General features: G+C 49.6%; 1 protein-coding gene across 1 annotated transcript in view; it reads right to left on the bottom strand.

Moving 5' to 3' along the window:
- The window catches only part of RASSF5 (Ras association domain family member 5), an 81,494-nt gene that overhangs the window by 51,046 nt on the left and 16,872 nt on the right, over positions 1-13,576 (bottom strand). The window lies entirely within an intron of this gene.

The raw sequence follows: 13,576 nt of genomic DNA, 5'->3' as shown, positions 1-13,576 counted from the left end.
AGAAAAACAGCCCGGGAGATTGCATTTGTTCCCGATGGGAAGAGCAGCGCAGGAGAGAAGTGGAGGGGCAGGAGACAGCGTGAGAATGCCGCCCTGCCCTCGGAGCCTCCAGGAATGATCCAAGTTCAGTGCTTCACATGTTTGCAAACTGCCTTTGCCCACATTGCTTTGTGTGACTCTGTGATCATTATTATTTCCATTTACAGACAGAAAATTGGGGCCTAAAGACTTAGTGACTTTCCTGAGGTCAGATATTCTGGCTCCCGGACTGGGGCTCTTTCTCCCACTTCACATTAATCATCGGGGGTCATGAATCCCTGGGAAAGGACTTGACTTTTCTGGGCCTTGTATTGCTAATCTATAAAATACAGGTTGCGCATCCCCACGCTGAACATCAGATCTCCCAGATGCTCCCAGATCTGAAACTCTTTGAGCACCAACATGACATTCTGAGGAAGTGCTCACTGGAGCATTTAGGATTTTTGATTTTCAAATTTGGGACACTCAACTGGTATCATACATATTCCCAAATCGGAGAAAAGCCCAAAATTGGAAGCACTTCTGGTCTCAAGCATTTCAGATAAAGGATATTCAGCCTGTATGGGTAATAAATAGCTGCCCTGCCTGCTTCTGGTGATAAAGGAGGACACATCTTGAAGAATTAAGTGCTTCCAGAGACAAAGGCATTGTCATCAGCAGGAAGGGCTCTTACCCCTCTCTGACCTGGCCCGGCTAGAAAGTGGGGCTGCTGCTGTGAACCCCGCTGAAACAGCCCGCAGACCACATCCCAGATCAGGGGATTCAGCGAGGAAGCACATTCCATCGACACTGTTCACTCCCATGGAGGCAGAGGCTTAGTGACCAGAGTTGAAAAGAGCCTTGGGGACTACCTTAAAGATGGGGAAACTGAGGCCAGAGAGAAAATGTGAGGTGCCCAGTGACACACAGCTCATCAGTGGCAGCACCAAGACTGCTACTACTTTCCAGCTTTCTCAAGGGCTCTCTCTGGAGCCTCCTGGCAGAAAGGAGCTGGAGTCAAAGGGGGCAGGAGACATGGAGACTCAGCGAGGAGAGGGGAGGGAAGGGGAGCAAGGGTGGGGGGTAGTGAAGAAGAGGTGGCAGCAGAAGAAAGTAACACAAGTCCATCTGCAGGTAAAATGCTTGGGTCTGAGGTCTGGTCCCCACAGGTAGCTGCCCGGTCAGCCGGGTGACTTGTCCCGGAGATGCCTCAGCTTAACCAGAAGGCCCAGCCTTCCAGGTGCTGGACCATCATGAATTTTCCTTCCTGATTGTGAAGGCATGTCATGAGGATGGGCTGGGGTGGGTGGGCTTTTGTGGAAGGGGACATAACAGCCTGGACTTCATTGCATACCCGGGGATTAGGGGACCACTTTTGGTTGATAGGGGCTCAGGTACCCCCAAATGCTTTTCCTTCCTTCTAACAAGCTCCAAAAATTCAGTACCTTTGGTGTCTATTTTTAAAAGCCACCAGCACACTCCGTCTTGGGGGAGGGGTGGTGGCCCTTTTTCCCCCTGCTTTTGGGGAGCTTTGGAACGACACCCCCCTCCCCAGCTGCCCCTTCCCTCAATCCCCCAAACATAAGCACCTGGGCTATGTTCCTTGCACAGGTTTTGCCACTAATGTCTGCAGTGGAGCACCCTGACAAATGTGGGGACAGGCAGAGACCCCAGAACCTTCTTACCCGTGGCCTGGACCACCTTTCTGCAACAGTGTCTGGAAGCTCCACTACTCGTCTCCCTTGTGCTCAAAAGCAAGGCCCACTGATATCCTCTCCTTCAGATCCCACGCTTGTCTTATCCTCGAGACAGAATGAATGCAGTCAATTCCCCGGGGCGTGCACCCATCTACCTGCAGGTACCCACGTGCATTTCTGGGCCCTCCGTGGGAGACCTCTTGCTCAGCACAGAACAGCCTCCCCTTTAATAACGTGAAGGGTACAAAGGGAAGTGCAGGCCAAACGTCTGCCCGCAGTGCCCAGAAACACCAGGGCTTTGATAAGGGAGCACTGAGGCCAGAGCCCACAATGGGAAGCATTGTTCCCGGTGCTGGCCCTGGGATACACCTCTGTGGCTCTGGTAGAGCTCTGAGTGATGAAGAATGCTCTGGGGATGCCAAGAAGTGGGAACAAGGAAGAGGAGGAAGATTGAAAGCTCACCCAACCCCACGGTGATGAGAGATGCCATAACTCAGAAATGGGAAGGCACCAGGGAGAGGAGGAAGTTCTCTCTGCTCCTTTCAGCTCCTTGTCCTATTGGCACAGGCAGCCTATGTCCCTCTATGCATCGGAATCTCTCAATTTCCATCTCTCTCTCTCTCACACACACACACCCTGAAAATAGCACCAAAACCTCAGAAAGATCTTTTTACAGGTCTGATGCTGAGCCGGGCAATGCTAAGGAGCAGAAGCCTCTGAGAAGTGTTCTGGGATTTTATAAGAAGCATGTTTGAGCACTAAAGACTTTGTTCCATGGGACCATGTAATCACAGGCTGCAGCAAAACCTCTGGAGCACATTTTCATACTTCCTGGTCCTGGAAATGCCAAGCCCAGGGCTTTTAGGCCAGCAGAGATGAAGTCAGAGCCCCCATGCCTTTCTTCAAACCCAGAAGCAACCGCGTGCAGGCCTGATGTGTTCAGGGACTGGGAGACCCATGAGTTCCAAAGACAGGGCCACATTCCACTAGAACCCAGTGGTTAATCCTCCACAGACCACAGTTCTCTTAAGGCAGCTCATCACCAGCCGCTGCCAAACCAAACCAACCCTGCCCTTGATATTCCACTGTCCTCTGCAGCCTTCAGCTTGTGCTCAATTTATGTTTTGTCTTTTCTTTCTGAGACAGGGTTTCACTCTGCCGCCCAGGCTGGAGTGCAGTGGCTCTATCATGGCTCACTGCAACCTCCACCTCCTGGGCTCAAGCAACCCTCTCACCTCAGTCTTCTGAGTAGCTGGAACTACAGGCACTCGGCACCACACCTGGCTAATTTTTGTATTTTTAATAGAGACAGGGTTTCGCCATTTTGCCCAGGCTGGTCTTGAACTCCTGGGCTCAAGCGATGTGCCCACCTCAGCCTCCCCAAATGCTGGGATTACAGGTGTGAGCCACGGCATCCTGCCACGGTGCTCAGTTTGGATGAGGAAGGAGGGAGGGAAAAGGGAAACCCTGGGTGGCGGGTGGCTCCCAGGAAGGAAGGGTTCAGCCCTTCCTAGACAGCTAGTGCCATCATGTCTGGCAGCAGCATCAATGTCTGGAGCATGGGGATTTCCTCATGCTCTGTACTAGCCTGAGGGTGAAGATGAATAAGACAAAACCCCTGGGCAACCCAGGCTCGCTGTGCAGATAGGACCAAAATGGGAAAAGATGAACAATGGAGACAGCCCAAAGCAGGGGCTTGGCTGCTGCGCAGACCTTGGGAGCTTGCTCAACTAGAGATAGTTGCCAGCCAGAGCAGGCAGGGAGGGCTTCAGGGTGCAGGCATCTCTGGGGAGCTTCTGTAGGAGATCAGACTCCAGGTAACCTCTATGACCTTATCACAGGGGCCAAGAGGAGTCAGGGGACTCTGTCATCACTGAAGAGTTAGAACAAGGATCTCTCCAACAAGAGGGAGCAGCAGATTAGGGAGCAACATTTGTAGGTTCTAGCTGTAGTTTCTCCGGGAGAACAGGTATTTCTTGGTATTGACATTGCCATCTGTAAAATCAAATGATCCTTTCCTCTTTCTAGCCTTTCCTTCCAACGACAGCCCCTATCCCTATTCCTAGGGGATGCTTTGAGGCAAGTACATGTGCTTCCAGGTTTTGGAAGAGGGGCCTATGGAAATACATAAAGGGAACAACTATGAAGAGAAATGAAGGAGACCAACCACAATAGGCGCCCCTCTCCCCAGGAGGGAGCCACAACCAGGAGCCAGGAACGAAGGCCCAGGACCTCAGCGCCCAGGACCACTATAACCAAGTACCATGAATGAACCAAGTGACTTAGGCAGAAAATGACTGTCTTGCAGTTCTGGAGACTACACCCAAATGAAGTGTTGGTGGGGCCAGGCCTGGTCTGAAATATGGAGAGTCCTGCGTTGCCTCTTTCGAGCTTCTGATGATCTGCTGGCATTCCTTGTGACTTCAGCCTCTTCGTCCATCGCCATGTGGCGTTCTCCCTGTGCTTCTGTCTTTTTTTTTTTTTTTTTTTTTGAGATGGAGTTTCACTCTTGTTGCCTAAGCTGGAGTGCAACGGCGTTTTCTCAGCTCACTGCAACCTCTGAACCTGGGTTCAAGTGGTTCTCCTGCCTCAGCCTCGTGAGTAGCTGGGATTACAGGCACGCATCACCACGTGTGGATAATTTGTATTTTTAGTAGAGACAGAGTTTCTCCATGTTGGTCAGGCTGGTCTCGAACTCCTGATCTCAGGTGATCCCCCTGCCTCAACCTTCCAAAGTGCTGGGATTACAGGCACGAGCCACCGCACCCAGCCTGTCTTCTTATAAGAATACCAGTCATGCCAGGCGCGGTGGCTCACACCTGTAATCCCAGCACTTTGGGAGGCCGAGACGGGCGGATCACGAGGTCAAGAGATCGAGACCATCCTGGTCAACATGGTGAAACCCCATCTCTACTAAAAATACAAAAAATTAGCTGGGCATGGTGGCGCGTACCTGTTATCCCAGCTACTCGGGAGGCTGAGGCAGGAGAATTGCCTGAACCCAGGAGGCAGAGGTTGCAGTGAGCCGAGATCGCGCCATTGCATTCCAGCCTTGGTAACAAGAGCGAAACTCCGTCTCAAAAAAAAAAAAAAAAGAATACCAGTCATTACCCTACTCCAGTGTGACCTCATCTTACCAATACCTGCAGCTACCGTATTTCTGAATAAAGTTGCATTCTGAGCTACAGGGGGTTAGAACTTTTTTTTCTTTTTTGAGACAGAATCTCCCTCTCTCGCCCAGGTTGGAGTACAGTGGTGTGACCATAGCTCACTGTAACCTCAAATTCCTAGGCTCAAGTGATCCTCCCACCTCAGTATCCTGAGTAGCTAGGACTACAGGTGCATGTCACCATGCCCAGTTGATTTTTGTTGTTGTTGTTGAAACAGGGTCTCTCTATGTTGCCCAGGCAGGTCTCAAACTCACGGTTCCAAGTGATCCTCCCACTTCAGCTTCCCAAAGATTACAGGCATGATTCGCTGTGCCCAGCCTGGGCTTCAGGACTTAAGTGTATCATTTTTGGGGAAAGCCCAGTTCGATCCACAACACAGACCCTGGGCCATATTAGGAACACAGAGCCCTTAGGCCCAAACAGATGGCGGTTTCTAGTGGAAACCTCCTCCAGAGATCACAGTGGGCTGTCAGGACAGGACAGGGAGGCTAGAGAGTGATAAAATGAGGCCAAGACCGTCTGCCTACCTCTACCGGACCTGCTCCTGGCCTTCACAGTCCCTGTAGGTTACTGCCAAGGTCACCGCCTCAAACATGGCCCAGAGGCCAGGGTGGCCTGTGCTTGGAGATGGCGTGACTGCTTTCACTTTAGCCCTGAAGAGTTAAAGCCAGCAGGTGGAAGTACATAAGAGTTCCACAGCTAGGGAGACTGTTTCTCCAAACTTCAGAAGCTGCAAACCTCCCCTTAATCCCCAGGGCTGCCAATGTTAGTTTTTGCCCCACCCCAGTGGCCAAATGCGCGCGCACACACACACACAGGCACACACATGCGTCCTCTGCCATGTGGTTGCATGGCCCGAGTGGCTGTTTTCTGAACCAGAAAACGGGTATGTTGATAAGAACTTATTCTGTTGATAAGAAACCCTTAAGGCCCCTTCACCCTAGAGTTGCATGCAAGATAGAGAGACAACATAGACCCCTCCACTTAACTCTCCCCCTCCTCCAGCCCAGGCAAGGTGGGGGTGAGGGCAGGGCAGGCGCTGAGGCTACTGAGCCCAGATGACAGCAGAGCTACCAGCCTCTCCAGTGGTCAGTCCCAGGTCAGTGAAGAGCAGCTTCTCACTCTGCACAGACAAAGCAACTTCTGATGCCTGAGGGGAAGCAGGACAGCTTCAGAATCCAGGAACCTATGCCCATTCTCTGAACACCCCTAGGCCTTTTTGAAGAAAGCCAGTCTCATAGTAAACCTTCCCACCTGCTTCCCCACTCCCCCTGAGGACCAGCAGCCTGGCCTGTGCTATGATGTCGTGGAAAGAGAATGGACTTTGAAGAAGCTGTGGCCTCCAGGCCCTGCTCAGTTAGTTCTGTGACCCTGGGTAAATTCAATTTTCTCTACTGTAAAATAGGAATCGTAATAGCCAGTTCCCAGGGCTGCCATGAAGATCAAATGGGATCTTGATGTCAAGAACTACATAGACGCCCTGGAAGGTGGAGGCTTCCAGTTAAGAGTTAATGACCCCAGCCCAGTGGCTCACACCTGTAATCCTAGCACTTTGGGATACTGAAGTGGGCAGATCACAAGGTCAGGAGTTTGAGACCAGCCTGACCAACATGATGAAACCCCGTCTCTACTACAAATACAAAAATTAGCCAGGAGTGTTGGTGCATGCCTGTCATCCCAGCTACTTGGGAGGCTGAGGCAGGAGAATCGCTTGAACCTGGGAGGCGGAGGTTGCAGTGAACTGAGATCGTGCCACTGCACTCCATCTCAAAAACGAAAAGCATATAAGCTCAAACTGATTGGCAAAAAACAAACAAACAAACAAACAAAAAAACAAAAAGCAACACTCCATCTCAACAAAATAAAAAATAAAAAAAAATTTTCAAAAATGATCCATCCCCTACCCTCTTCTTCTACTGCTCTGCTATGTGGATTCCCAAGTCTCACCAACCTTACTCCCATAGTTATTTCCGAAACAAGCACACAAATCACTTTTAAAGATAATTTTGTTCTTAGGCACTACAGGGAAATCTGAAAAAAATAATATGCATTGGAAAATTATAATTTACCAAAGTTTTAAGAAGGCAGGTGCAAAGGGTATTCTGATCCTCTTGAACAAATCAGTGGGGACTGTTGCCATTTCATAGTGCCTGTCTTCACTCCCTTCTCAAGGGATTCCTTTAAGAATCCCCCATTTTTGCACTGGGGGTTGCCCCACTGGAGCTTCTGGGTTGGACCAGCTATGGCAGCTCCAAGACCACCCAGAGAGGGTCTCCAACACCCTCCTCGCACAGATCATCCCACGGCAGCTCCACCACCTGCAGTGCCCTGCACCCTCACCCTGCAGCCTCTACCTTGCCAGCCCCCCCAGCTAGGACATCCCCTCAGGCTCTCATACAATAGACACAGTCGTTCCCACTGCAACCTCATCACCCACTCTAGATCTCCTCAGCTCAGTTCCTGAATGCGACCCTTTCCCCAGCCCTTTGCTCTGGGCTCTGCTCCGAGTTTGGAAAGCCCATTCACTAGCAAGCACTCAGAAAGGGACTATGACAAATTGGTTGAGTGAATAAAGGAAGGAATAGTTCTCTGCCTTTTGCTGCAGTGGAGGGACCAGAGTGCGAGTGCTGATCCCACCCCAGGCCAGTGTCCTTACTGCTACTGGCCTGTTTCCTCATCTGTTAAATGGAGATCATAGCGATACAGTTGCTGAATTAAATGAGGAAGTTATGGAAATTAACAACACAACACTTGCTACGCACTCAGAGTTCAGTAATATCAGCTTTTTTTCTTACCTTGCAAATGTCTAAGCCTGTCTGGCCCCTTGGCCACAGCATCAGACATCCTCATCTCGAAAGCCCATCTGTGAACATCCCAACAGTGTCCACTGACCTTAGGATTGAAATGGAGGCACATCTCAATCCTAAGGAAAAGGTCTTGATCATCCTCAGACCTTCCACGGCTCCCCTGTGAGCAAGGGAAGCCCCAGGGCTCAGCTCGTTACAGCAGGGAGGGGCTAGGTGTACTTGGAGTCTGTGAGGGGCAACCCTGGCCCACCTCACCGAGAAACCTCTGTCAGCTCCCTGGGGAGGTCCCTCCTCCCTGCCTTTCTACTTACCTCTCCTCCAACATTTGAACTTCTAAAATGTCCCTCTAGTTTTAGAAAAGAAAATTGTTAACCAAAGTTAATAACTTCCAGTATTAAAGAGGATGTGGGGAAATGAGAAGGTACTACCTTACTGGTGGCATCAATTCCCTGCAGGAATTTATTCTGAGTGTGTATTTACTCATATCTAAATGTATTGTCACTAAAATGTTCATCACATAGTTGTTAATGCAACAAAATGCTAGAAATACCCCCATATCCATCTACAAAAGACTAGTTATAATTATATTTAAAAATGGAATACTATGTAACCATTACATAAGATAATACATATCAATATTGGTCAGTATGAAAATATGTCCACAGCATATGTATGAAAAGGGAAAAAGGTTGTGTTTTATGATTTCAATTATATAAAATCTACACATACATATATATACGTTGTGTAGAGAGAGGTCTGGAAGGCAGATTACATGTTTGCTCTGAGTGATGGAATTTCAAGTGCTTTATAGTTTCTAAATTGTTTAAATTTTTAGAATAAAAACTTTTTTTTGAGACAGAGTCTGACTCTTGTTGCCCAGGCTGGAGTGCAATGGCGCAATCTCAGCTCGCTGCAACCTCTGCCTCCCAGGTTCAAGTGATTCTTCTGCCTCAGCCTGCCGAGTAGCTGGGATTATAGGCATGCGCCACCACACCCGGTCAATTTTTGTATTTTTAATAGAGACAGGGTTTCTCCATGTTGGTCAGGCTGGTCTCAAACTCTTGACCTCAGGTGATCTGCCTGCCTCAGCCTCCCAAAGTGCTGGGATTACAAGAGTAAGCCACCTCGCCCGGCAATGTATTCTTTACCAATGGAAAAATGCCACAAAAAGGGAAGAAAGAAAAATCAGGTCCCCACATTGTGATGCATCTGGAACCATTACTCGCTACCACAATGCACCAGGTATTCTACATGCATTATTCCATATAATCCATACTATGACTGCGCGGTACGTATTTCTACCCCAATTTTTAATTTACTGTATTTCTTTTTTTGAGACAGGGTCTCACTCTGCCACCCAGGCTGGAGTGCAGTGACATGAACACGACTCACTGCAGCCTTGACCTCCCAGGCTCAAGCAGTCCTCCCACTGAGTAGCCAGGATTACAGGCACACACCACCAGGCCTGGCTAATTTTTAAATTTTTTGTAGAGATGAGGTTTCATCATGTTGTCCAAACTCCTGGCCTCAAGTCATCTCCCTGCCTTGTATCCCCAAAGTACTGGGATTTACAGGTGTGAGCCACTGTGCCTGGCTACCACTAATTTTTTAAAAATAGACTCCTTTTGAACAGTGTTGGTTCACAGTAAAATGAAGCAGGAAATACAGAGAGTTCCTTTATGCCCCCTGCCCCTACATAGGCTCAGCTTCCTCTATTATCAGCATCCCCCACTAGAGTGGTACATTTGTCACAACTGATGAATCTACACCGGAGCATCACTATCCCAGAGTCCACAGTTTACATTAGGTTCACTCTTGGTGCTCTACGTTCTCTGGCTGTGGACATACACATGCCATTATAGCACTAGACAGAGGAGTTTCACTGCCCTAAAACCTCCCCGTGCTCTGCCTATTCATCCCTTCTTCCTCTCTAACCCTGGCAATCCCTGATCTTTTAACTGTTTCCATAGATTTATCTTTTCCAGAATATCATATAGTTGGAACATAAGGTATGTAGCTAATATTCAGACTGGCTTGCTCACTTAGAACTGTGCATTCACTTAGTTTTACCTCCCTGTCTTTTTTTTTTTGAATTTAAGAAAATTATGGGTACATAGTAGATGTACATATATTTATGAGGCTTCTTGTCTTTTCATGGCTTGACAGCTCATTTCTTCCTATTGGTGAATAATATTCCAGTATCTGGATGACCATTGTTTATTTATCTCTTCACCTACCCAAGGACATCTTGGTTGCTTCCAAGTTTTGGCAACTGTGGATAAAGTTGCTATAAACATTAATGTGCAGATTTTTTGTGAACATAAGTTTTTAACTCATTGGGTCTATTCCTATTTTAGAGATGGGAAAATTGAGACTTGAAGAGGGAAATGACCTGTTGGCAGCCTCGTAGCTGGTGAGCGGCAGGGTGGAGAGTGAAGACGCACCATTCCTGGCTGCTCCTTGACAGCCCATTCCTCAGCACTGTCCCCTCCACTTGCTCCTGGTCCCCAACTCTGCACTGCTTGAGGCCAGGAATGGACTTCATCGGGGATGGGAGTTAGGGTGGCCCAAGGCTAGAAAGAGCGTAAATTGAAGGGATTTGGGCAAGGAGTGCTTTTTCCTCTGTCCTAGCAGGGAGCAGGGAGAGTGCCCCCCCCCGGGGGGGCCTCTGCCTTGTCTTTGGAGGGCCTGGGATGTGCCACTTCACAGCTCTCCTCCCAGCTAAACCAAGCCACTCGGCCTTGGAGGCTTCCAGCATCCCAGGGGGTTCTGAAGCCACCCATACTGTCTGCCTGCTCTGAACTGGTCCTCCATCCATGATCCCTTTGTCTCTGGGACACCACATCTGGGAGACTTGGAACTACCCAGACAGCAGACAGAGGTTCTTGTCCTGAGATCTCAGGACAGCTTCACCAGAGAGGCCAGCTCTGCAGTCAAGTTCAGGCTCCACAAAGCAGCAGGCTCTCAGCCACCCCAACTCAAAGAGGCCCAGCCTCTCCGAACCCACTCCCTACGACAGCAAAATGGACACCAAGTTCCCAGCACCAGCTGCCTCACTGATGGGTACCAGAGTGCATCTACTTACCAGCCATAAATCAGAAATCCTTACCCAGACGGCATGATTCCTTGAAACACACTGCTTAACACATGTGGTAGAGGCCTTGGAGAATGCGTAGAAAAGATCGGACACTCAGTCGGCTGCTAGGGCGTGGAAAGACTGGACTCTAGAGTCACATGAATCAGGGTTTGAACCTGAGCCCTCCCTCTAACTGACTATGAGACACCTGGACAAGTAACCTCAGTTATATATGGAATTTACTTAGCCTCGATTTCCTCAACTGCAAATGGCGGTGGTAATATCTTTCTTGCCAGCAAATTTGTTTCCAAAATTAGCAAGAATGTATGTGAAGCATCCAACAGTGCCTGGCATATGGTAAGTGGTCAATAAATGGCAGCTGTCAATTTCAACATTATGAGATGTCCAAGTCCACCCAGCTTCCCGTTGACTCAGCCTGTAATGCCAGCCAAAACCCTCTCAATGTTCAGGTCCTGGTCTAATGCATTAGGGTGAGAGGAATTGTGCAACTTTCCTGCTCCTCTAAGTTCCTCCCACCTGCTCCCACCTCCCTCCAACTTCTGCCTTTAACAGGTCCACAGGAGTAGAGCAAGGGGCTGGAAGGATAGGTCATGTTGGTGAGTGGGAGAGACAGTGATAGTCAAGCCTGGAGGTCTGCAGCCGTTGCCAAAATCAACACGAGCTATATGTTTTTCAAATGCCTGGCTAAACTCCTAGTGAGGCTGGCAGCAAGTGAATGGAAACTCCCCACTCCAAGGGTCAGGCAGCCAGCTCAGGACATCTGCATCCTTATGTTTGCAGGAAGACATGTGAACTCCAGCGCTCTTGAGACCACTTACTGTAGTTCCTTGTTTTAGAGGACAGACCACCCTGGGGGTATTCAGCATCCCCCACCCAGCCCAGCTCAGGGGACCTGGAGGCACACAACTCCTCCCTCCCTCCTTCCATACAACCCTAGCCCCAACTGCAACACACACACACACACACACACACACACACACACACACACACACAGTGCCAGAAAGCAAGCCAGGAAGCAAACAGGAAAGGTCAATGTCATGGTAAGACAAGTGACCTAGAACTCTAAGGTCAGAGGTGACCAGCCCCTCGCGTGGACAGGCAAGGTGGGCAGCTGACGTGCAGGGGCTGCTGTCTCTGTGGGAAGAGCCAAGAGGGGATGTGCCTGAGCACACTCCAGTTTGGCTCAGATGCTGACTTCCCATGTGAAAGTTGGGGTGGAGGGCTTTATGGAGGCAGGCTCATCAGGCCGACTGAGGAGGGAAAGTGCTGGAGAGGTGGGGTGAAGCTGGGAGCCTCTGCTGAACTGAGGCACGGGGGAGAGAGCTACCGACTACCCCAAAAGACCATCCTTTACTCTCTTCCAAAATGACTGTATGAGTTTTCTGTGTGGTAGGGCTGGGTGGGGTTGACACACATTTGTGAGCAACCATTTGGTACTAAAGGGAAAGGCAGAAGATCTGCTCAGATGTTGCTCAGAGACCAAAGCAGATCCTAAAATTCTCTGTGGCCCCTCAAGGTAGCTCACACCTGCAATCCCTGCACCTAGAGAGGCTGAGGCAGGAGGATTGCTTGAGGCTGAAATTTGGGACCAGCCTGAGCAACATAGTGAGACCCCATCTCTACAAAATAATTAAAACCTTTGTTGGGGGGTTGGGGGGGGCACGTGCCTGTAGTCCCAGCTACTCAGGTGGGTGAGGTGAGGGGATGGCTTGAACCCAGGAATTCAAGCTTGTAGCGAGCTATGATTGGTCCATGGCACTCCAGCCCGGGCGACAGAGTGAGACCCTGTCTCTAGCAAAAACAAACAAACAAACAAAATCTTTCTGGAACCTGGATCCTGGATCTAATGTATCAATAATATATTCTCCAGGCCACATTCCCAGGCAGGCTGGATGTGTCCCCTGTGCCCTCCTCCCAAACACACCCAGCCTGCCTGGCAGAAGCTGGGTGCCCCGGCTGGCCCGCAGGGGCACCATCCTGTCTCATGTGGGTGGGTGTGGGTGGGTGTGCCTCTCAGGCAGGCACATTAATCATCCATCTCCAACACAACCACGCACCCCTGAGCTGAAAACACCAACAAAAGGAAGGTACCATGGCCAGGCCAGGCTGGGTGTGCTGAGGTGGGGGTGTCTTGGGAGGAGTGGGTGGAGGAAGCAAGAGCAGGACAGTTCACAACAAGTTCAGACAAATGATGCAGGAAGTAAGAGCAGCCCCTGCCACACACCCAGGACCCCGGCACCTTTTCCACATGGCCTGTTTCCCACCACTTTGTTCTTTGCGGGTGCTAAAGCCTGAAGCATGTCCCCACTCTGCCGTGTGTGTGTGTGTGTGTGTGTGTGTGTGTGTGTGTGTTATAAACACATTTAATAGGGTTGAGTCAATTTTAACAATCCGTGCTACAACTTTAGACTGCATTAACTGATTCTCTGCTAGGACAATGTGAGAGCTCTCCTTCCAATCACTGCTGCCCCTATCCCCTGATGTTTTTACATATATACACACTTGTGTGTGTGTGTGTGTGTGTGTGTGTACATATATATAGAGAGAGAGAATGCGCTTTTTTCTTTTGTTTTTTTTTTTTTTAAGATGGAGTTTTGCTCTGTTGCCCAGACTGGAGTGCAGTGGCGTAATCTCGGGTCACTGCAACCTCTGCCACCTGGGTTCAAGCAATTCCCCTGCCCCAGCCCCCTGACTGGCTGGGACTACAGGCACACATCACCACACCCAGCTTTTTTTTTTTTTTTGTATTTTAGTAGAGCTGGGGTTTCACCATGTAGCCAGGATGGT

Source organism: Callithrix jacchus, chromosome 19 (assembly GCF_049354715.1).
Source record: "Callithrix jacchus isolate 240 chromosome 19, calJac240_pri, whole genome shotgun sequence".
NCBI classification, from domain to species: domain Eukaryota; kingdom Metazoa; phylum Chordata; class Mammalia; order Primates; family Cebidae; genus Callithrix; species Callithrix jacchus.
This window is presented reverse-complemented; position numbering and strand designations above follow the sequence as displayed.